At 39.2% G+C, this 23326-nt stretch overlaps 1 protein-coding gene across 2 annotated transcripts in view; it reads left to right on the top strand.

Annotated features, from left to right (window-relative positions):
• Nucleotides 1-23326, top strand: part of CCSER1 (coiled-coil serine rich protein 1) — a 911764-nt gene that overhangs the window by 234903 nt on the left and 653535 nt on the right. The window lies entirely within an intron of this gene.

Raw genomic sequence — 23326 nt, 5'->3', positions numbered from 1 at the left:
AACCCGCAACAAATAGCAGAAAATGATTCCACCGCAGAAAAGGCAACTCAGAAAAAAAAAATTATCTTATACTTACCCAGGAGTCTGTGTTTCTTCCTCCAGGCCGGCCTCCTGGGGTGACGTTCCATCCCATGTGACCGCTGCAGCCAATCACTGGCTGTAGCGGCGGTCACATGGGATGAAACGTCATCCCAAGTGGGCGGTCGGGATAAGGTCAGAGGGCCTGCCTCCTGGGATAACACTTCATCCCATGTGACCGCCGCTGCAGCCAATCACAGGCTGCAGCGGTCTCCTGGGATGAAACGTCATCCCAGGAGGCCGGCCTGCTAGTGGGCCGACTAAGTGCTGCAGTTTTCTGCAGCGGACATCCAGCGTGAAAAACTGCATACAGGGCGGATACGCTGTGTTCTTTTACGCAGCATATCCGCTCCGTGTGAACTCAGCCTTGGTCTGAATGAGACAACCCCTTTTAAGCCACTTGAGAACTCCTTTGAGTGTAAAGTTAAATAAATATCTCAAACTTTCCCTGGGACACTGTAGAGGGGTGCATGCGTTTTCTGGGTAAAGAGAAGGGAATAGTGAAGAAAATTTTTTTTACACAAATATAACTACTAGTATCCATCAGCAATACCTATGGGTTGATGATCACACAGTATTGTTCAAATGTGTATAAAACTACAGTATTATAAAAAAATAGTACATTATAATACTGTTTGCAGTTGTACATCCCACCGACATCCCACCGCCATATCACTGCATAAGTAATATATTTGGTATTAGACATCTTTCCAATAAACATATACGTAGAAGACATACAGTAAGAAGACAACTCAAAGACTTTGTATTTACTATTTTTTATTTCAAGGGCAAATCCTCTTTAAAATTATGATAATGACTTGCTGGCAGGTTCCTTCCTTCATAAATTTGCTTTTATATCCGGTATAAAGGAAAAGGTTCAGTGAGAGCAACATGTTGCTCTCTCTTGGGAAAGCAACCACTTTTAAGCCAAGCAGAGGGGGTTTATAGAAAATGGGGACCTGGGCAGCAACTAAAGTAGGGCCTCCACTTGCCGTTGTTCTCACAATTTCAAACTACATGTGTATATATAAAACACAGATACATATATATTTTTTTAATTGAATGTTTATACCTTAATACTGCCAACAAATGCCAAATTCAGTACCCAAATAATAGTGCCATAAAATATCTAAAAAAAAATACCTTGATACAGTATCCAAATAATACTGCTATATAGTGTCCATATAACACTGCCATATATTTCCTACAAAATACAGCCATTCAATGCCCATCCCCCAAAAAAAATTAACCCAGTGCTTAGCTAATACTACTATACAATACCTAATAAGTGAAGGTGTTGATAGAAAAGTTCCTGGTGGTCAAGGTAATGAAGGGTAAAACTGGCTCCAAGAAAGGATTTCTGGGTTGTTGGTGCTTGGTGTAACTAAAACTCATGTCCTGCTGTCTCTGCATGAAAGCAGCTGCCTGACTCTGAGAAAGCATTATGCTCAACAAATATCACCCTTTCCAGGGAGAATTCACTATATACAGTAAAGTACATAAGGTAGGCAGGTACCCTTTTAAGGTTGATTTTGTTTCATATTGACATGTCAGTAGTTTTGATTGGTGGGGGTCCGAGCACTGAGACCCTTCCATTTTGACATGTCAATAGTCTTTTGAAAGTTTAGTTACCCTTTAAGTCTCCTTGTTCTCTTCACATGGTTTGATTACCTTAGTAAATGAGATGATTTGCTGTCATTTTTAAGTATGGCTGCATAATATACAAAGGGAATAATATTAAAAAGTATTATTTTGACTGGCAGCCTATGTAGTGTAATTTGACAATACAAGTTCTGGTGCAACAATCTTCCCATTATCCTCCATACTGCTGTCAGTAAATATACTCCTTTTCTTTTATGTACTACCTGCTGATAGACACTAGATGGCAGCCTGCCCCTAGATTGTAAAATTAATTTCTCATTTCCAATTACAATATACGTGCATTCCCATGCATTATTGGCAAAGCATTACTTCTCTAGCCCGCATTTATAAACCTTTTTTTTTTATTCTAGATGTCCTAATTTTCACAGCTACAAATAAATAAAAATATTCTTTATGTATTCTCATACTTTAAACCTGAGCATGGAGGTAAAATATTCTAAGAATGGTTGTTGAAGTTATGCAGAGTTTGTTAATGGCATTTGAGATGCTGAATGCCTTGTGGAACCTGAAAATCCTTTAGTACAGGTCTTATTGTTATAACAAGAAATCTTTACGACCAAGGTCAAAGCTCAAGGAAACCTTAGATTAATCCTCCCTCTGGCATTCTGCAAAGCTCCTTGTGTCTGGCTCTTTGTATTTGGTTTTAGAGTCAAGGCTAGCAGACACCTACAGTGATAATGAAGGAGCCGTGTCTTACTGGAGCATTTGACACTGCACTGCATTGCTTTCCTTGACAAGTAAATTATCCTGACATGTACAATTCCTCCCTAAACACTTTGGACTTAGGAGAGGTGACTCAGTGACCCAGTGGAACTAACTGCTGGATGTATCTATTTACAAGATAGAACTAAGAGAAAACCCTTAGAAATTCTAAAATTCTATTTTTGTTATGCTTAAAATAGTGCAGCCTTGTGTAACACCCATTGATATGACTTTACTTGTGTAGAAAATACAAAAAAATTAATATAAAGACAACACGTAAATGACTGCTGCAGGAGTGACATCCAACCAATGGACACTACTGGGTTCATTTTCTTAAAGTCGCCCTGGCTGCGATTAATTGTTATTGCCGAAGGAAGCTGCGTACAGCTGCTGCATGGGAACTTGATGGACGACCGTGTAATACAAGATATTGCTGTCTGCCATAGGGGGAGCCACGCTTTCCAATGGCGTTCTGCTCTTTCTCATAGAGATTAGTACTGATTTGCATGACATTATCAGCATTCTATTATGTACATCAGTATGAGAACAGTTTTTCAGTCCTAATATATTTTCTTCACCCTGCACTCAGTCTGTGTGCTTTCAATTTCGCTAGTTTTATCAGGTGACATCACTAGTTGCTATTTCAAAAAGCAAGCAAGTGTGTACAGACTTACCATAGGACTTCCTTTGGGTAAATTACTTTTTTAACTAAAGGACTCCATCATCTAGGCTTAGCTCAGCTTCCACAGCCAAGATCGCTCTAAACAGTTAAAACAACTCCAAAATTCTAATGTACATGATAGTGTCAAAACAAAGAATTATGGCCTATCCAATAGGTCTAAGAGTCCTTTAATGAAGTTGATGGTGTCCTGTTCTGATGCGGCCGTTTTCACACACTGCCAAAAATATATCTTGAGATTGAGCTTCGGTTTTACTTTAAAGACGAGGTGTCAGGTGAGAAGGATTACAATCTTCAAAGTAAAATATCCATATTGAAAAGATGGTCAAATTATGACCTTTTATCAAATATACATGTCTCTATTTGCTTGACTTTGCTATTCAGAAACACTGGACCTCCTTTATTAAAACTGGACTTGTTGCCCATAGCAACCAATCACAGTGCAGCTTAATTTTCCCGAGCAGTCTAAAGGGGTAGTCTACTTTAGAAAACTCGGCAAATTCTAAATGTAAAAGGTTATTCCCACTTCATACATTTATGGCATATCCAGCCTTATTGAGAACAGCTTTTTTTGTCTGTTTCTGTAACCCCCCATAGAACATGTTAGAGAGACAAGCACATGGCCACCTCTCCACATACTGTAGTCTGGAATCGGCAGACGGGTGTTGCGCAATCCCTTGTTTTCAATATAGGTGCGAGTCCCAGAACTGAGACCTGCATTTGTCATACATTTATGGCATATCCTATGCATAAGTTATAAATGTCTAAGATGGAAATAACCCTTTAATAGAGGGGGGATCCCCCGTTTAGGATCCTCATCTCTTGGCCATATTGGGGAGCATATAGAGCGCCTAGCTTTACAGGACCTGTCTTGCATTATACAAACAACCCAATTATTTGAATGGGCACTGTGTAATGTTTAATTTCACCTGAGGTGTTGCTTCAGGGTAATCGAACACTGCCAGTTTCTCCACAGATTACAACTGATCGCTGGGGGTCCCAGATGGGGGACACTTTGTAATTAGCGTATTTTCAAGTGACCCTTTTAACAACTAGGAATTGTCCGAAGTGGAGAACCTCTTGAAGAAACTAAATTTGAACTTTGGTTCCCATAGTCAAGAAGGCCACATTAATAGTGAAGTTCAATGGAGCTAACCCGGGTGTGGATACACTGACTAATCCATGGCAGAAAAATAGTGTCATATGTAGATTTCATGTCGGATTTGCAATGACGTGTAAACATTGTCTTATTAAGGACCGTCGTCCCACTTTTAAATATGACAGCTGATCATCATGTGATCTCAGATAAACTCTTGAGCAACAGTGAACGTGATTGGCCAGAGCTCTCACTAATTAAACAGGTTTTCTAGGACTTTACATTGATGGCCTATCCTTAAAGAGGCTCTGTCACCAGATTTTGCAACCCCTATCTCCTATTGCAGCAGATCGGCGCTGCAATGTAGATTACAGTAACGTTTTTATTTTTAAAAAACGAGCATTTTTGGCCAAGTTATGGCCATTTTTGTATTTATGCAAATGAGGCTTGCAAAAGTACAACTGGGCGTGTTGAAAAGTAAAAGTACAACTGGGCGTGTATTATGTGCGTACATCGGGGCGTTTTTACTACTTTTACTAGCTGGGCGTTCTGATGAGAAGTATCATCCACTTCTCTTCAGAATGCCCAGCTTCTGGCAGTGCAGATCTGTGACGTCACTCACAGGTCCTGCATCGTGTCGGCCACATCGGCACCAGAGGCTACAGTTGATTCTGCAGCAGCATCAGCGTTTGCAGGTAAGTAGCTACATTGATTTACCTGCAAACGCCGATGCTGCTGCAGAATCATCTGTAGCCTCTGGTGCCGATGTGTCCTCGCTCGTCCGACACGATGCAGGACCTGTGAGTGACGTCACAGCGTGATCTCTCGAGAACACGCTGTGTCTGTACTGCCAGAAGCTGGGCGTTGTGAAGAGAAGTGGATGATACTTCTCGTCAGAACACCCAGCTAGTAAAAGAAGTAAACACGCCCAGATGTACGCACATAATACACGCCCAGTTGTACTTTTACTTTTAAACACGCCCAGTTGTACTTTTGCAAGCCTCATTTTCATAAATACAAAAATGGCCATAACTTGGCCAAAAATGCTCGTTTTTTAAAAATAAAAACGTTACTGTAATCTACATTGCAGCGCCGATCTGCTGCAATAGCAGATAGGGGTTGCAAAATCTGGTGACAGAGCCTCTTTAAGATAAGCCATCAATGTTAGATGGCTGACACTCCACTGATAGTTAATCTAGTAAAGCAATTAAAATTCAACTTTTGGTAAGAGTCAGGGACATCTACAATCTTCCAAAGTTTAATTGACCAGAATGGTGTCGTTACAGAGATCCCCTAATGTCCCCTACTAGGCTGCAGCTGAAGGCTATACTGCCATAATAACAGAGCAGTGCTGTCCTGAGCCACTTTACATTTAGTATAGGAAATATAACCAAACAGAACTACATAATGTTACAATGATGACTACCCCCCCCCCCCCCCCTGTAGAACACTAATAGGACTATTTGGATAATGTTAACATTTATAAGTCCCTCATGCTTCTGTCAATCAGGCCCCATGATGCATCCTCTCTAACTGCATGTTTGAAATATTCCCAGCCCTGGATGGGCTTAGCTGTGTCTACCTGCCCACTGATATGTATGGAAGGGGAGGTAATTAACATGCGGCTGACTCAATTACTGACCTGAAAAAATATCAAAGTCAGGCTGGTTTCACACGAGCGTGTGCTTTTTGCGCACGCAAAAAATGTGGTGTTTTGCCTGCGCAAAAGGCACTTAACAGCTCCGTGTGGCCTCAGCATATGATGCGCGGCTGCGTGCTTTTCGCACAGCCACCATCATTATGACACTTTGTTTGGATGTTTGTAAACAGAAAAGCACGTGGTGCTTTTCTGTTTTCATTCATCCTTTTCACAGCTGCTGCGCGAATCACGCTGGTCGCACGGAAATGCTTCCGTGTGGCATGCGTGGTTTTCACGCACCCATTGACTTCAATGGGTGCGTGATGCGCAAAAAACGGCCAAAGAACTCACGCTGAGAAAAAATCACGCACATGTCTGCACATGTCTGCACGGCCCCATAGACTAATATCACGCGCGTTGCACAGACGTATATCCCGTTCGTCTGAATAAGCCCTCATGGAGATAGAAGCCACTTCATGCTGCAATTTAGAAAATATGCAGTAACAGCAAATAATACGAAACACAAATATGGTACGATGTAAAAGTAAGAAACACATATAAACACTATACGCTGAATGATTTCTCAGTGTTCCCTTTAAATGAGTCTTGCAGTTTTATTTCGACTACTTTGGAACCAGTCCCATCAGCTGTCTTAAGGTCCTTTTACATGGGCCAATTATCAGAACAACGAGTGTTCATGTGAACGCTCGATCCCGATCATTACACTGTGTAAACAGGGCAATGATCAGCTGATAAACGAGCAAACGCTCGTTCATCGGCTGATCATATTGTTTATGCAGCATAATATTATTGTTGTCGGCAGCACATCTCCCTGTGTAAACAAGGAGATGTGCTGCTGGCATAATAGAAATGAATGGGGGCGAGCGATCGTAGTACCGATTGCTCGTCCCCATGCATTGCTCCTTGTGAAAGGAGAAAACGAGCGCCGATCAACGAGCTGTATCGTTGATCGGCACTCGTTTACACGTCCCATGTTGAGCTGTGTAAGAGAACCCTTACTCTCAGTAAAAATGTGGTAAACAGTGACCATAAAGTCCAGCATTCTAAGCTGATTGATTTTATAACATGTCTCTGACTAGCATAATGCCAGATATAACTCTGTCTGCCTCCGCCACCCCTTGGGGGAGTAAAGGATCTTAATGCATACTCTTTTACTATTTAGTCTAATTTAAAAGGCATATTCAGTAAGCTCCCCCTAGTGGTGACTTTAAGCAGCCAGAATTTTATGATTTAACTCTATGGCTAGTCAGAGGATTTGGAGTACTCTCTGCTATACAGATATATTAACAAATTAATCGGTACACAATTTTATATCTATTTAGATAAAAAAAACATAAAAAATGAACATTCACTTTACGTCCCTACTATTATTTAATTTCTGTCTCCATCAAATCCAGAACACATACGTAGAACAAGCATGAATTGCTTTTCACAATATACTCCTTGCATTTATACCATAAAGGATAAATGATTTAAGTCTAAAACTTAGTATATATTTGCAAAGTGTGTTCTACCTCACCTAAATATCCCATTCATCCAATGATGTTGTTGTTGTTGCTATCTATATCATGTTTACTTCTTCGGTAACATTTCCTAACAAGCCAAGCCATTTCTTTCACTCTGCTTCTGTCCAAAAACTGGATAATATACAATCCTAGATATTGTTTGTGTAAACACTTTATTACCTCCTCCAAAACCGGATACAGCAGAATTTTCGAAAATGTTATTTGCTGTTGATTTAAGCATAAATCTGGGGTGTTATGAAGGGCGTCACATAACACACGGCAATCTATTTGGCAATTCAAATGGAACAGCTGTATATAGTTATTTATTCCGAGATACCTCAGGGCATTGTCTGTCTCATATTAAGATTGGGAGCCGCTGCTATGCATGTCTCAATCATTTCATATGCTAGAAAACTTTACACGCTGAGTATCCAATTCTGAAAAAAACATTATTTAACAAGATCATTCTCCTTTATTCTTGTGACTGAAGCAACATTACAGTCAGCCAACTGATATTGTGGTGGAATACGAGAAAATATATTAAAATCCAATTTCCTTTATCAAAGAGTGATTCACTGCAGTGCAAAAGCAAACAGCTAGGCACTGGTTGTCATGGCAACAGAATGTATTCAAATAATATACGAACAGTGATACTTCTTCTTAATAGGTATTTCGCATTGTTCCAATCGGAGGTCGTGCCATTATATGCCAAGCTGAATGTGATCCCTGTCTTATTTAGTGTAAATATCACATGTATACGCTTAGTGTGACATCAGTAGTTATCAGCAACATCTAAAGACGCTAGTGCGGGTATATGCACGTACTGACTAATGCAGACACAAAGCAGGGATTTTTCATAAAGTGTATAACACAAAAAAAAAGGTAATAGAGCCATAATTTAGCATGCACAATAAAGAGATCTTTGGAAAAAGTTATATTTAAACAGGCTTTTAACATTCATGCCAACCATTTGTAATGCCATTTAGAAGATACTGCAATAACTTAACACTGCTCTTCTCTTCCTACTAGTTACAGCTAAGAGCTATGTTCTAGTAAAGGCATGGTAAGCTCATCCAAAGTGAAAGACTGCCATAGCAGAGGGCCTGTAGGTGCGAGGCTGCCAGTAGTTTTTACGTTAAGTTAAGCCACTTTTACGCGACAGTATTTTGGTAAGAATTTTGCATCCGTATTTTTAATCCAAAACTAGGAGTGAGTCCAAACATATCAGAGGTGAAAATCTTTCCATTGTACTTTTTATCTCCACTTCAAGGTTTTGGCTTACAAATACTGATGCAAAACTCTAACCGAAATACTGCTGTGTGAAAGTGGCTTTAAGGCCTCATGCACACTTCCATCACCGTTTTCTCGGCCGTTTTTGACAGATCCGTGTGTCCGTTTTGGTAACTGTGCGGTTTCTGTGTGTACTCAGTGTCCGTTCCGTGTTTCCATTTTAAACGGACGTTGTTCTTCCATTTCGCTTCCATGTTTCCGTTAAGAAAATGGAAGGTATTGAACTTTATTTGAACTTGTCACTTGTCCCAGTCTGTGAACTTTGGCACGTCCTGCCATTGCTAGGGCAACGGATCCGTCAAAAACGGACGGCACACGGAAGCCTTCCGTGTGCCGTCCGTTTTTTTGAGGGACCTATTGACTTCTATGGGCCCCACGGTCACGAAATCACTGGCCAAAGTAGGACATGCTCTACTTTTGACGGAACGGAACAACGGATCAGTCAAAATAACAGAAGTGTGCATGGGCCCATTGAAATGAATGGGTTCAGGGTGCTATCAGTGACAAAAACGGATAGCACCCTGAAGGAAAAACTGAAGTGGGCATGAGGCATAAGGCCAGCTATGGAGGGAGGGAATACATAGCAGCAGGTGAGGGGAGAGCAGGCTACCTTAAGTGCAGGGGGTGTGAGGTACTTCTAGTGGTGCCAACTCTGGAACAGTATATTTTATTATTAAAGAAACTGTTTGTTATTTTATTAATATTTCTATATTAATAGGTTAATAAATAGGCTGGTGTGGCCAATATTTTTATGTTACATAATATCAGTGGCTTTTTTTAAGGTTTTTTAAGGTTGCGTGTGTTGGAGAATTTCCTTAAGCGGAACATACTCTACAATGTGCGGTCATGGTTTCCTTACAGGGATTTTTAAGGTAAAACTGATATAAACACCAAGGCTCAGCCGTTTTATGAAATATTGTAAAAAATATAGGGACTTTACTAAAATGTAAAAAAAAAAATTATGGAAGAACATACCTCCACCGTTGCCTATTCTTACAGAATATAGAATGTATACACCGGCAATGGCAGACGAAGATATGAAGTATCAGAATTTGCCACCAAATTGGGGTCCCATAAATCAAAATTAGGGTTTCATAAAAGCAAACCATTCAGTATAACCCATTATATTTTAAATATACTCTTGTAATGTATCATTTATTAAAGTTTGAAGTCTTGAGATAACTCTTACTCTGTGGAAGAGTTGCTTTGTTTGCCTGTATTTTGATGCCATGGCTTGCTGTCCTTTAGAGAACTTGGCTCTTTGCCGTGTGGCTTTGTCTCCTGGCACTTACTCAGTATATCTGCTCATTGCCAGGTGCTTCACTTCCAGAATCTTACATTTTAAGCAGTGTGAACTTATTTTTCATTAGTGAAGCCTGAGGATGATTTTGAACTGTCCATCTGTAGGTACCAAATTGTGTTCAGGTGACTCTTTTTGTGCGTCCTCTGGCAAATTAAGTTGGCAAATCCTTGTAACTCTGTGAGCATTTTAACTAGAAAACATGATTAGACTTGGCCAAGCCAAGTATATCTCTTGTAGGATGAAAATGTAAGATTTTCAAAAGTTCAGGTTTCTTGTGATATCTTCTTTCGTACATTAAATACAGTAATCATGCAGGTAATGGAATTCTGATAGACTGAAATGAAGGACTGTACGAATCCTGCGTAACACTTTACACTACTATAGTGGATAGCTTTGGAAAGCTCTAGAGACCAAGTTAGTTTATGAACATTAAGTTGGAGACAAATACAGGAATACGTTTTAAGGGATATGTTTTAATGCAAAAGTTCATACTGGAGCCAGGAACATGCTAAATTTGCTCTAGATTATTGACCATCTATGTTGGTACTGTTGCACCCTTTCCAGTATTTCTTCATGTTTTAACCTAAGTCTGCACTTATGTTATCGTTTAAGGTTATTGTAGCGCCGACGACTTCGGACCGCCGGCATCTCCCGTCCCCCGGCGGCCGAAGATGTCAGTTGGTATGTACTCACCACTGGTGTCTCCCTCCTCCTTCCCTGGGATGCTGGCGTGCTCTGCCTCCTTCTCCTGGTGCCCGTTGAGTGCGCGCACGCTATAGTGGTTTCTTAAAGGGCCAGCGTGCGCACTAGTAAAGTATTCACAGCCTGTCCCTGTACAACCAGGGCTATATAGTTGGACCTGTCCACTGCCCCAGTGACTAAGCTAAATTGTGATAACCTTGTGTTATCCTGCGAAGGTTCCATATCCTGTTTCAGTTACCAGCTGGTATCCTGTGTCCGTTATCAGTTGGTATCCTGTATCCTGTGTCAATTACCAGTCGGTATCCTGTGGCCGTTATCATTCTGTATCCTGTGTCCATTACCAGTCTGTATCCTGTGTCCATTACCAGTCTGTATCCTGTATCCGTTACCAGTCTGTATCCTGTATCCGTTACCAGTCGGTATCCTGTATCCGTTACCAGTCGTTATCCTGTATCCGTTACCAGTCGGTATCCTGTGTCCGTTACCAGTTGGTATCCTGTATCCTGTATCCGTTACCAGTCGGTATCCTGTGTCCGTTACCAGTCTGTATCCTGTGTCCATTACCAGTTAGTATCCTGTATCCGTGACCAGTCGGTATCCTGTATCCGTTACCAGTCGGTATCCTGTGTCCGTTACCAGTTGGTATCCTGTATCCTGTGTCCGTTACCATTCGGTATCCTGTAACCTGTGTCCGTTACCTAAAAAAAAAAACACCGAAAAAGGCCATACTTACAAATGGACACAGCCAGGTCAGAAATGCTGATGAAAGGGCGAGCAGGTGCTTTAAATAATAATAGCCACTCCCACTAGTCTTGTGTGGTCTCTGTGTCCGTTACCTGTTGGTTTCCTGACTCCAGTAATCTGACACCAGCCTGTTTCCAGTAATCTGCCACCAGTCTGCTTCCAGTAATCCGGCACCTGCATGTGTCCTGCAATCTGCTTCCTGCCTGCATCCAGTAATCTCGTTTTTCGCGGTGTCCATTACGGACGTAATTGGAGCTGTTTTTCAATGGAGTCAATGAAAAACGGCTCCAATTACATCCCAAGAAGTGTCCTGCACTTCTTTTGACGAGCCGTCTTTTTTACGCTCCGTCTTTTGACAGCGACGTGTAAAATGACAGGTCGTCAGCACAGTACATCGTAAAACGTATTGAAAGTAATGGGCAGATGTAAAGGAGCCAGTTTTTCAGACGTAATTCGGGGCATAAAACGCCCGAATTACGTCTGAAACATGGTCGTGTGAACATACCCTTACTCCGCACAACTCACTGGCCATGCATGAGCCCTTAAATTAGGAAAGTGAAACACTGCTTTCCACATCTAAGATTAACTAGGCTCATAGAGGTAATTTCATTTCTACCTGGGTTGTGGGGATAAATTATATATCTGCTAGTGCAATACATGAGTACCTAGATGTGAGACAAGTCTTATACGTCACTTGATGCTACATTCAGTCAATATTCTCACTTATTAGGTTATCTCATTCCTTTCTGTGATTTGCTACCCTTTTTTCTTATGAATGACATTTTCTATTTAGACATTTTCCAGTTGCTGTCAAACTTTTTTTCTGTAGTCTAACATTAGGATTTGAACTTGCTAGATAAAAGAAGATGACCTGGTTCGCAACATTTAGCAGTGAGTCAGAATATAAAGCAAAATATATTGTATGGTTTCTTGCAAGGTTCATTCTTTTGTAACATTACTAGATATATTAAGATAACACATAAGCAGCCACAGTTAAGAAAATAAGAAAATCATTGCCATTCTTTTTGTTGTAATCCTGTAAAGAACATAACGCTAAGATAAAAGTACAAAACGCAGACATAATACTATTTTGCAGGTCGGCAGTTTCAATTGCTGAGGGAGTTGAGCTGTTTTCTAGGTAAATGATTGCAATAAAATATCAGCTGAATGTTTTTATTCATAAGAGAAAAATAAAAAAAAGGAGACGTCTACATTCTTGATGGAAGACACTTTAGGATAATACTAAAAAACTGATTTGGCCCTTTTTATTTCTTGGACTCACATGTAACAGTGATCTTGACAACCTCGCTTCCAATTACTCAATTACGGAAAACCCGGACACGATCTAACAATGACTAAATCTAATCTGCTGTGTTACTAAGAACAACTTCGCACTGATAAATGTTATATCTGTTCCCTGTGTGCTCTTTCAATCTAAAAAGCTAATCAACCAGAACATAGAAAAAGAGTCATCAGTGACACAAGCTGTTCCCAGAGGGCATGGACACTAGAACAATTGGTTTTTTTCCTACAGAACTGGGGCTTATGTCAGTCAGTGCCACCAATGCTTAAAGAGGCTCTGTCACCAGATTATAAGTGCCCTATCTTGAACATAATATGATCGGCGCTGTAATGTAAATTACAGCAGTGTTTTTTATTTAGAAAAGCAATAATTTTTGACGGTTATGACCTATATTAACTTTATGCTAATGACTTTCTTAATGGACAACTGGGAGTGTTTTTTACTTTTTGACCAAGTGGGCGTTGTGGAGAGAAGTGTATGACGCTGACCAATCAGTGTCATACACTTCTCTCCATTCATTTACACAGCACACAGTGATCTTACTAGATCACTATGTGCAGCCACTTACTCACACATTAACGTTACTCAAGTGTCCTGACAGTGAATAGACATCACTACCAGCCAGGACGTGATGTCTATTCAGAATCCTGGCACTTTGGTAACGATTTGTGTCAGATTTACAGCAAGGCACTGTAAACTGTCATTTAAAACGAGATTACACTTGCCTTGCTGTAATTCACACACAAACGTTACCGAAGTGTCAGGATTCTGAATAGACATTACGTCCTGGCTGGTAGTGATCTCTATTCATTGTCAGGACACTTAATGTGTGTGTATGTGGCTGCACATAGTGATCTAGCTAGATCACTATTGCTGTGTAAATGAATGGAGAGAAGTGTATGACGCTGATTGGTCACTGATTGGTCAGCATCATACACTTCGCTCCACAACGCCCACTTGGTCAAAAAGTAAAACTTGCCCATTTGGTCATTAAGAAACTCATTAGCATAAATCTAATATAGGTCATAACTCCATTAAAAATGATAGTTTTTCTAAATAAAAAACACTGCTGTTATCTACATTACAGCACCGATCATATTATGTACAAGATAGGCCACTTATAATGTGGTGACAGAGCCTCTTTAAAGCCTTATTCCTACACAAAAACTACCATTTGCCAAGCTTATTAAAGTGCTAGCCCTATGCACATTACCACCTTTTTATACCACTGTATCTGCCATTTATTACCTAGTTAAAGCATGTGTCCTCCAATGTCCTCCCAGTTCCCTCCGAGGTCCCTGGTGTATAGTCATTGAGACATTAGGTGGGCATAACTTTGAGCAGAAGGGGGGATTACACAAGAAAATGACTTCAATCCTGTTAGATTCCATGTTATAAATGTTTCGTAAGACACATGTTATTTTGTCACAGAGTATAAGTGATAAGTATTGTCTTTAATGTTGTTCTAAATGTATTCCTAACTATTTACTACTAGCCTAAAAAAATAAAGTAACACGTAGCCTAGAGATAAAAGTTAACAGATGATAAAAACGTCTCCACACTTTTGTCAGTCTGTAGGATTTTCTACATGATCCTGAAACAAACAATTGTTTGTGAATCTTGCAGAGAACACAGTTGTTAATTCTAGCCTGATCCTTTCCATTTTCAGCTCAGACAGCTGAGAGGAGGGGTTTAGTAAAAGGGGTGTGGTTTATGTTTGTTTATCTCACAAGCCAAACACAATATTGTGAGAATGAGATGGGGGAATGGGCTGATATACTGGGGCACATCAACTTTTTATATATTTCATAGTTTTGATAGTAATATGAGACAAAATAAGATTAAAGGAAAGGAGGAGATTAGCCCCTTAACCCATTATGATGTAACAGTACATCATGATCGGTGAGGAAAAGTAGCTTAGCCCACACCGTACGCAGCATGTGTACGCTGACACCCTTATGGTACCAGCGATCTCTAGGGGGGAGTAAAAAAAATGCTAAAAAATAAATTAAAGTTAAAAAGAAAACGCTTTTCTCATTTTTTTAAATAAAATAATGTGAAAAAAATGTAAAATAAACATAAGTGGTATCACCTCGTCCACAAAAGTCTGAACTATCAAAATATAACGTTAATTATCCCACATGGTAAACACCATAAAAAAAATAAAAAAAACGCCAAAATTACTGTTTTTTGGTCAACTCACCTTCCCCCAAATAATGGAGAAAGAAGTGGTCAAGTAGTTGTATGTACCCTAAAATAATACTAATAAAAACTGTAGCTTGGTGCATTTAATGTTCCCATTAGAAAATATAACTCGTCCTGCAAAAAACAAGCTCTCATACGGCTAAGTCAATGCTAAAATATGAAAGTTGAAGTCTTGGTACTTAAAGAGGTTCTGTCACCAGATTTTGCAACCCCTATCTGCTATTGCAGCAGATCGGCGCTGCAATGTAGATAAGAGTAACGTTTTTATTTTTAAAAAACAAGCATTTTTGGCCAAGTTATGACCATTTTTGTATTTATGCAAATTAGGCTTTCTAAAGTACAACTGGGCGTGTTTAAAGTAAAAGTCCAACTGGGCGTGTATTATGTGTGTTACATCTGGGCGTCTTTACTTCTTTTACTAGCTGGGCGTTCTGACGAGAAGTATCATCCACTTCTCTTCAGAACGCCCAGCTTCTGGCAGTGCAGACACAGCGTGTTCTCGAGAGATCACGCTGTGTCGTCACTCACTTCCTGCCCCAGTTCCTGCATCATGTCGGACGAGCGAGGATACATCGGCACCAGAGGCAACAGTTCATTCTGCAGCAGCATCGGCGTTTGCAGGTAAGTCGATGTAGCTACTTACCTGCAAACGCTGATGCTGCTGCAGAATCAACTGTAGCCTCTGGTGCCGATGTGGCCGACACAATGCAGGACCTGGGGCAGGAAGTGAGTGACGTCACAGCGTGATCTCTCGAGAACACGCTGTGTGTCTGCACTGCCAGAAGGTGGGTGGTAACGAAGAGAAGTGGAAGATGCTGATTCGTCAGCATCATACACTCCCATTCCTAACGCCCAGCTAGTAAAAAAAGTAAAAACGCCCCGATGTACACACATAATACACGCCCAGTTGTACTTTTACTGTAAACACGCCCAGTTGTACTTTTGCAAGCCCTCATTTGCATAAATACAAAAATGGTCATAACTTGGCCAAAAATGCTCGTTTTAAAAAAAATAAAAATGTTACTGTAATCTACATTGCAGCGCCTATCTGCTGCAATAGCAGACAGGGGTTGCAAAATATGGTGACAGAGCCTCTTTAAAGGGTTGAGAGAGAAATGGCTGGAATTTATTTTGTGTATTGTTTATATTTAGCACTCTTATAAATGTAGAATGATTGCACTGCCTCATTATCCTGGGTTATTACTGCTATGTATTTATATTTCGCACATATTATACTTACATATGCTGATGATTTATATAGGATTATGTGTGGTGTTATGAAGTGGCTGATATTAACTAGGATCAAAAATGGTTAGTTAAAATTTTCGTTTCTGTCTTTTGATCCTAAATCCTCATATATGTTTTATTATTATAGTGTTCTGTTCATTATGAAATGTTTATTTAGCGGTTTGGCCAAAAGACATGTTCATCAAGTTCAACCAAGGGATGGGAGAAAGGGAAGGGATAGTGGTAAACTACAGAACTTTGTTTTACCCCTAAAAAAATATCCATAAAACATAAACCAATCTGCTCTAAAATAGAAAAGTTTCCCTCCTGATCACAAGTGGCGATCAGACTGGATCAACATTCAAACGAGAATTCTATACATTGACATAGGCCCTGGTAATTGTTTGTTCTAGGAAATTATCTAAGCCTTTTTTAAAGCCATCTCCTGTCCCTGCTGTGACGGCTCCTGTGGTAGACTATTCCATAGATTCACAGTTCTCATAGTAAAGAAGACTTGTCGCTTCTGCAGGTTGAACCTTTTTTTCTACAGACGGAGGGAGTGCCCCCTTGTTTTTTGATGGGCTTTTACATGGAACAGGATTTTGCCATCTTTTTTGTATGGGCCCTTCAAATATTATACAAATTATTCATGTCCCCCTTAGATGTCTATTTTCAAGACTAGATAAATTGTAATTATTTTAATCTTTCCTCATAACTAAGATTATCCATGCCCCTTATTATTTTAGTTACTCTTCTTTGCATTTTTCCAACCCCAGGGCAATCCTCTCTAGATAATTTAAAACAGCAGTGGGTGAAAATTATCTGAAAGGAAAATTAACTATTACAAATTTTTTTTGTAAAATATAAAAAGTCAACATATGAAATGAACAGATCAATATCTTTTGAACAGAGGCCCAAATTTTAACAGGAGAATTGAAATGCAATATGAGATATAATAATTAGTACATAGAACCTGGCATATTTGGCAGGGCACATTGTATCTGTTCTGTTAAAACTAGCCTTGTAAAGGATTCAGCAGGTATTTTGTTCGTGGCATTATTTATGTTCATGTTCAGTACAAATGGAGGGATTTTACTAAACTGTTAACAACTTGGGTCAATGCCCATCACCACTGCCCTCCAAAAGGAAATGGAGACTTAAGCAAACAGCAATTAATCTGTGTGCACTTAAAACATAATTGGTATAATACCTGCCAGACAACAAGCTATCCCATTAACTGCAGAGCTCCATTTTCCGGAAGGATTTGGCTCACAGATTTAATATAATAGAAGAGCTGACCTTACACATTGGATTACGGTACAGTGGTCCGTCACAATGGAAAGTATTAGTGTCTGCTCTCTAGCCAAGTTAAAAACCTTTCGAGCCTGTGATGTTTTCTTCATATCCCATATTTGAAATCAGCAGTCCATTTCTAATGACCAAGATTTTAAGATATGGAGTTACTTTAATTTAGGTTTGTCTTGATATAGTCAGTGGTGATGAACGATGAGCAGGAAAATGCACTCTATGTAGCTGTTATTAATCATACCGTACTGTAGACTTTAGCAGTTCACTGCAGAGCGCTTATTGAACAGCAGGGTTGCTTCCTTAGAAATAGACTGAAATCCATACTACAGTTATTAGGCTTGGCTGTAACAGGCAATAAAGTTTTACTATGATCAGGACCTCTAAAGTTGTCTGTTGGGTGTTCAATAAGGAATTAGGCAACTCTGGATGTTTTATTAGTTACATTCGGCAGTCGGGAAGAAACTAATGGATTGCAATGTGAAATAAAGAGGTCCTGGATTTTGGTGTCAGTAATGAGAAGCCGAAGCGGAGGACGATGTATTTGATGTATTTGTTTTAAGCCGTGTCTGTAAGAAGGTTCTCAGAACTATATTTACTTCTTATAGATCGGTACACTTTTGTGCTGAAGTGGCATATCTGAATCATTTTTGTTTTGCAAAATCTATAATATGTCCTCCAGAGTGAATAACAGTTCTAGCTCTGTATTTACATACATTTGTATTCTGAATGTTTGCAAAGCAAATCCTGGTGGAATATGAAGGTGCAGTGTTTTGACTGTGCAGATAAAACTGGAAATACCAGAAGCAATGGAGAGCAGAATGAACTAAAGGCAGTGAGAGCGAAGCCAGAACATTAAAGTCATTGAAGCTACTGCTGAGATTCTCCGAGCTGTCGTGGTGCCTGGATACAGTCATTAAAATACATTTGACTGTACTTGTTTGTCCCCGGCACAAATGTTCAAAAACTCACTCCGAAGGCTTTTTAACTCATTGTAGCTAATAGGCAAATACCATTTATTTAGTCATGGAAGAATGTTGTACTATATATATTTCATGTCTGTCACAATAATGCTGAAAGACTTCTATTTTAAAGACTGCTATACACATGTACAGTGTCATACACAAAAGCAGACCATAAATAGTAAACACCATATAAAGCATTAGAGACAAATAACAAAAATTGAACATAACTCATCCAAAAAGCACAAGAAAGCATTAGTATAAATAAGAGATTCTTGACATCTAGGACTGCTGTTAATATGCTGCAGTTTTACAGGATACTACTACGATTCATAGGCAGAGTTGTACAGGGACGTTCTTGGAGGAACCGGAAGACATGGTATAGACAAGATATAAATTAGGCCTCTTTCAGTTTCTTCTTGACGCTCCTACACTTCGAATCACCCGGGACATGAGGTCCCATTGCACCCTCCCATATTTTTAATGACGAGTAAATTTGCCACTTTCAGTGGTTTTCTAACATTGCAGCAGCTGTTCAGACTACATCCCCATCAGCTGGGAATAGCCTCCCTTTCTCTGGGGACCCCAGAGCAGTTGCGGCATGTATAGCATGTACAACCTTTGAGTTATGCTTTCCTGCTGATCAGTTTGCAAATGGAGTGCAAAATTGTAATGATTTATTATATGACATTATAAAAAGAGTCAGTGCTCTTTTACATCATTTCTATCATGCTAGTAAATAAAGCTTATTGATGCATCACATTTCAGTTATGTGACCTGCATGTCAATATATATGAATATTTAGAGAGCAAAAAGTAAAAATTTACATTATAGAATAAGACTTAAAGCGATAGTTAAGGTTTGGTTGTTTTTTTTTTACTCTTGAAAAGTCGCAAAGAGGCCCAAAAGTCACAAAAGCCGTTGGTCTATTTATGCCGCCCTTGCCACTTTTGTGTAAAGGGGGCATGGCTTTGCAAAAGGGGATGGGGCCACCGCGGCCTAACTCATAATTCACACCATTATATTGGAAATTTACGCCAGCTTCTAACTGACGTGAATTTCACTCTGTGGGGTAGAGGCACGTGTTAGTCCCATACCTTAGCCCACCGATCGGCAACCTTCCCAGATCATGGTACCCCCAACCCCCCATCAAATTGAATTTGATAAAAATGAAATAAAAAATAAAATAATGCTTATCTCATTGTATTATGGAATTGCTATAAACGCAATAAAATATGAGCTACATATTTTCCATGACATTAATATTGATGGCCTATCCTTAAGTTAGGCCATAAGTGAAATTTTATTTCACATATAGCGAAAACTAGTAATCCAAAAATAGGTTTAACATTTCGGTCTATACATTCGACCTTCTTCAGACACGGATTACGTCCGTGGATATGCGGCGCTTGCGACCTCGGTCGCTGTTAGGTAGTGTTGCTGATTACCTAACAGCGACCGAGGTCGCAAGCGCCGCATATCCTTATCCACGGACGTAATCCATGTCTGAAGAGGGTCGAAAATATAGACCGAAACGTTAAACCTATTTTTAGATTACTACTTTTCACTATATGTAAAATAAAATATCACTTATTGCATAATACCTTTGAGTGCTAAGTTCCCATTTTTTATACGTTGGCGTGGAAGCCTACTCACGCACCCTTGAAACACGGAGTGCTGCGGGATCAAGAAAGTACCACTTAAGTTAGGCCATTCATATTTAATCGGTTGTCCCATGCTGATTGGTTCAATTAAAGAGTCTCAGGACTCTGAACCCCATGTTCATACAGTTTAGGGCTGTGCCTTGTACTGCAGCTCAGTGCCATACATTTGATGCACACGCTGATTGGCAAGGGTGTTGAGAGTCAGACCCCCATCAATTAAATATTAATGTCCTATCCTAAGGATAGGCCACCACCATAAAAGTCCAGAATAAAAACCTGTAAATGTTTTTCAAATATATCCTCCATACAGTGAACTGTTAACACAATGCTGCTTAGGTAATATGGATTTTTTTTTAATAATATTAAAGTAAAAAAAATGTCAAAATTTAAGGTTAGGTTTAATTATGCCTTTCCCTTTGTAGTAAATTGAATGGTTGTGTAGTAAATAGCTGAAACCTTAATTAGAGGTATGCTTTCAGGAGATAAAATGAAATTGCGTCTACTTAAATATTCATTTCTGAAATGGAATTAAAAACTTTCCCGTGTTAATAAGGGAATTTTAACCTCTGCAGCAGAGTACTCTATCCACAAGAATATGCTGAAAATCTGTTAAGCAGAAAACAAATTTCTGGAATGTATAGAAAATATGAATTAATAATGAAATATATTTTTAGCTGGCAAAAAAAGATACATCTGCTTTATTAATAACATATATTCATATTAATTAAAAAGCAAGGCTTGGCCATTTAATCCGTAAAGGCGATTGTAAAATTGCCAGAGCAGGGCCGCTAGGTTCATTAACTTTTTTTTTCTTGCAGAGTAATATTGTGTAATCAACTATTACTGGATGTTGAATCTCAGCATGGGGTTTTATTAGGAGATCTTCAGAATTTATTTTTTCTCTTTTGTTCTTTCTTGATTTCATGAGTCAGCCTGTGGTCTCCATTGGTGTGTGCAGTAAATAGCTAAATCAATATGTCCACTGCTCAAGATGAGTAAGAGATATTGATAGTGCTATTTTTATATAGTGTGATTACCATCTTTTACTGTTTTCTTATATGGGAAACACTAGTGTTTGATAGCTGTAAAATTGCTTTGCTTACTATATTTATAATTTATAGGTTGAATAAAACCACCACCTTTTTTTTTATTTGATATGGAAAAACGCATAAGAAAGCATATGTACGTATCTTTAGTAAGAAAGTTATTTATTATTTTATTGTTTTAGCCCTTTCTCACTCCATGGCTTTTGTGTGATTGAAAGCCAACTTCCTTTACTAATGGCCAGGATTGGAGAAAATCCTATCCCAGCCATTTATCCACTTTGATATCATGATCAATGCTTATCGAGGCATATAAGAGAGTAAATAATGTGAGGGATATCCTATGTTAGTCCTCCTTCAGCCCCAGCATCGCAATTGCAGTGGCTAAAAGTTTTATGCGGACAACTTGGGGCCGGCAACATTTTTGTATTTTATTCATATGCATATGATTGTTGAGGTCTCTTCAGTGTAAGATGATAATGATCCTGGAGGCATTTCCTCAGCTGCAAACACATAAACAACCTATGTTCACATCTGCATTGGCTCCGTTGCAGAATCCGTCTAATTTGATGGGAAAAATAACACTGCATGTAAGTCAATAGGGTCCATCGGTGGATCCATCGATGGATCCGGCACTGCATCATGGCTTCTGTTATAAACAGAAGCAGCAATGCAAATGTGAACAGAGCCTAACAGACAAATGATCAACTGTATGCTATTCAGGTGTTGATCGGAGCTCCTCTAAACAGGAACGGCAAATGCGAGGGAATATACAAATATGCTAAGAAGTAAGTGTTTCTGGGCAGTTTGGTGGGTGTTGCTGGGTGGAACACGGTGAGGCTTAATAATTTCTTACGAATGGGGATTCAAATGTTGGGAGGCATGGCTTTTGGTTTTTGCTATTACTTCCTGTTTTGAGTGAGAAAGACAGAGCTGCTTTATCCGAGACATGGGAGAAATAATGAATTCTCATAAAGAAGTTCCAGGCATTGCCAATTGTCGGTAAATTCCTGGACAGTATATAAAAATCGGGAGCCAGTGTCTGTAAAAAAAATGAATCTATCTGTGATTTTATTGAAGATGAAGAGGCTTGTACAGATTGTTAGGATTGAAATGATAATCCTTTTACCGGTCACAGTACATGCTGATAATGTGTTAATATCACTATTCTAAGTTATAGACATATATAACTTATACTCTTTTATCATTTGTTAGGGTTTTCCAATTTATCAATAAAAAATGTTGGCTATCAGTGATTTTTGGATAAATTGTCCTGACAACCCTGGTTCCATGTACATTACATTTATGGTCATTTCTTTTTATCTCATGATCACACATGTAGTTGTGATGCAGTTTTTGGCTCAATGTTTTTTTGCCAAAGCCAGAAGTGGATCCAAAAGAAAGGAAGGGTATAAAGAAAAGACTTGTGCATCTTTTTTCTTTTGTGTCCACTCCTGTGTTTGGCTAAAAAAAAACGGAGCCAAAAACTGCACAAAAGAATGTGTGTGTGATCGTGTCCTAAAGGAGGGTTTCCGTTTATATCAGGATATATTCTGCAACATAAACTGGGGTAAAAGCCTATAACCTACTGACATTTAGCAGGAAGTCCTCATACAATTTAGCTCAGCAACAAGGCCTTGCTTTTCTTCTACCTTCTCTTTTCGATTTCCATTTTTCACTTTTTATTAAGAAACATTTTTTAATTCCGACGTTGTCACAGATACTTCGTGTGGACCCCAATCAGAATCCACATCAATGTTCACATCTTTATTGGCTTGAATAATGGAAGTCAACACATCATTCTGTGTTTCCATTTGGCAGGACCATTTGAACATATTGCAAGACGTATGGAACAGTATGCCTATACAGTTTATACAAAAAAAAAAAACTTATACCATGCAATATGCATTTTTTTGTACACAGTTGTTTTAAAGTGTAGTCGACTGTATTTTTTCAATATACGGTAGTTGAGATGTGTGGTCCCAACATATGCTGGCCAAGCCTATGCCAAAAGAATGCCTGCCGAACGTGCACCACAGACATGGTGCATATGTGAAGCTAATGAGTGTATATGTGTAGCTATTAATGTGAATGGTGATTTAGCAAATCAGCACAGGAGTAAGCTGTTCTGCCATTTTAAATGTACATACAGAGCTTTATACATTTATTTTGGTCTCCCATTATAATGTCTGCCAT

The sequence above is a fragment of the Rhinoderma darwinii genome, chromosome 1 (genome assembly GCF_050947455.1).
Source record: "Rhinoderma darwinii isolate aRhiDar2 chromosome 1, aRhiDar2.hap1, whole genome shotgun sequence".
NCBI lineage: Eukaryota > Metazoa > Chordata > Amphibia > Anura > Rhinodermatidae > Rhinoderma > Rhinoderma darwinii.
This window is presented reverse-complemented; position numbering and strand designations above follow the sequence as displayed.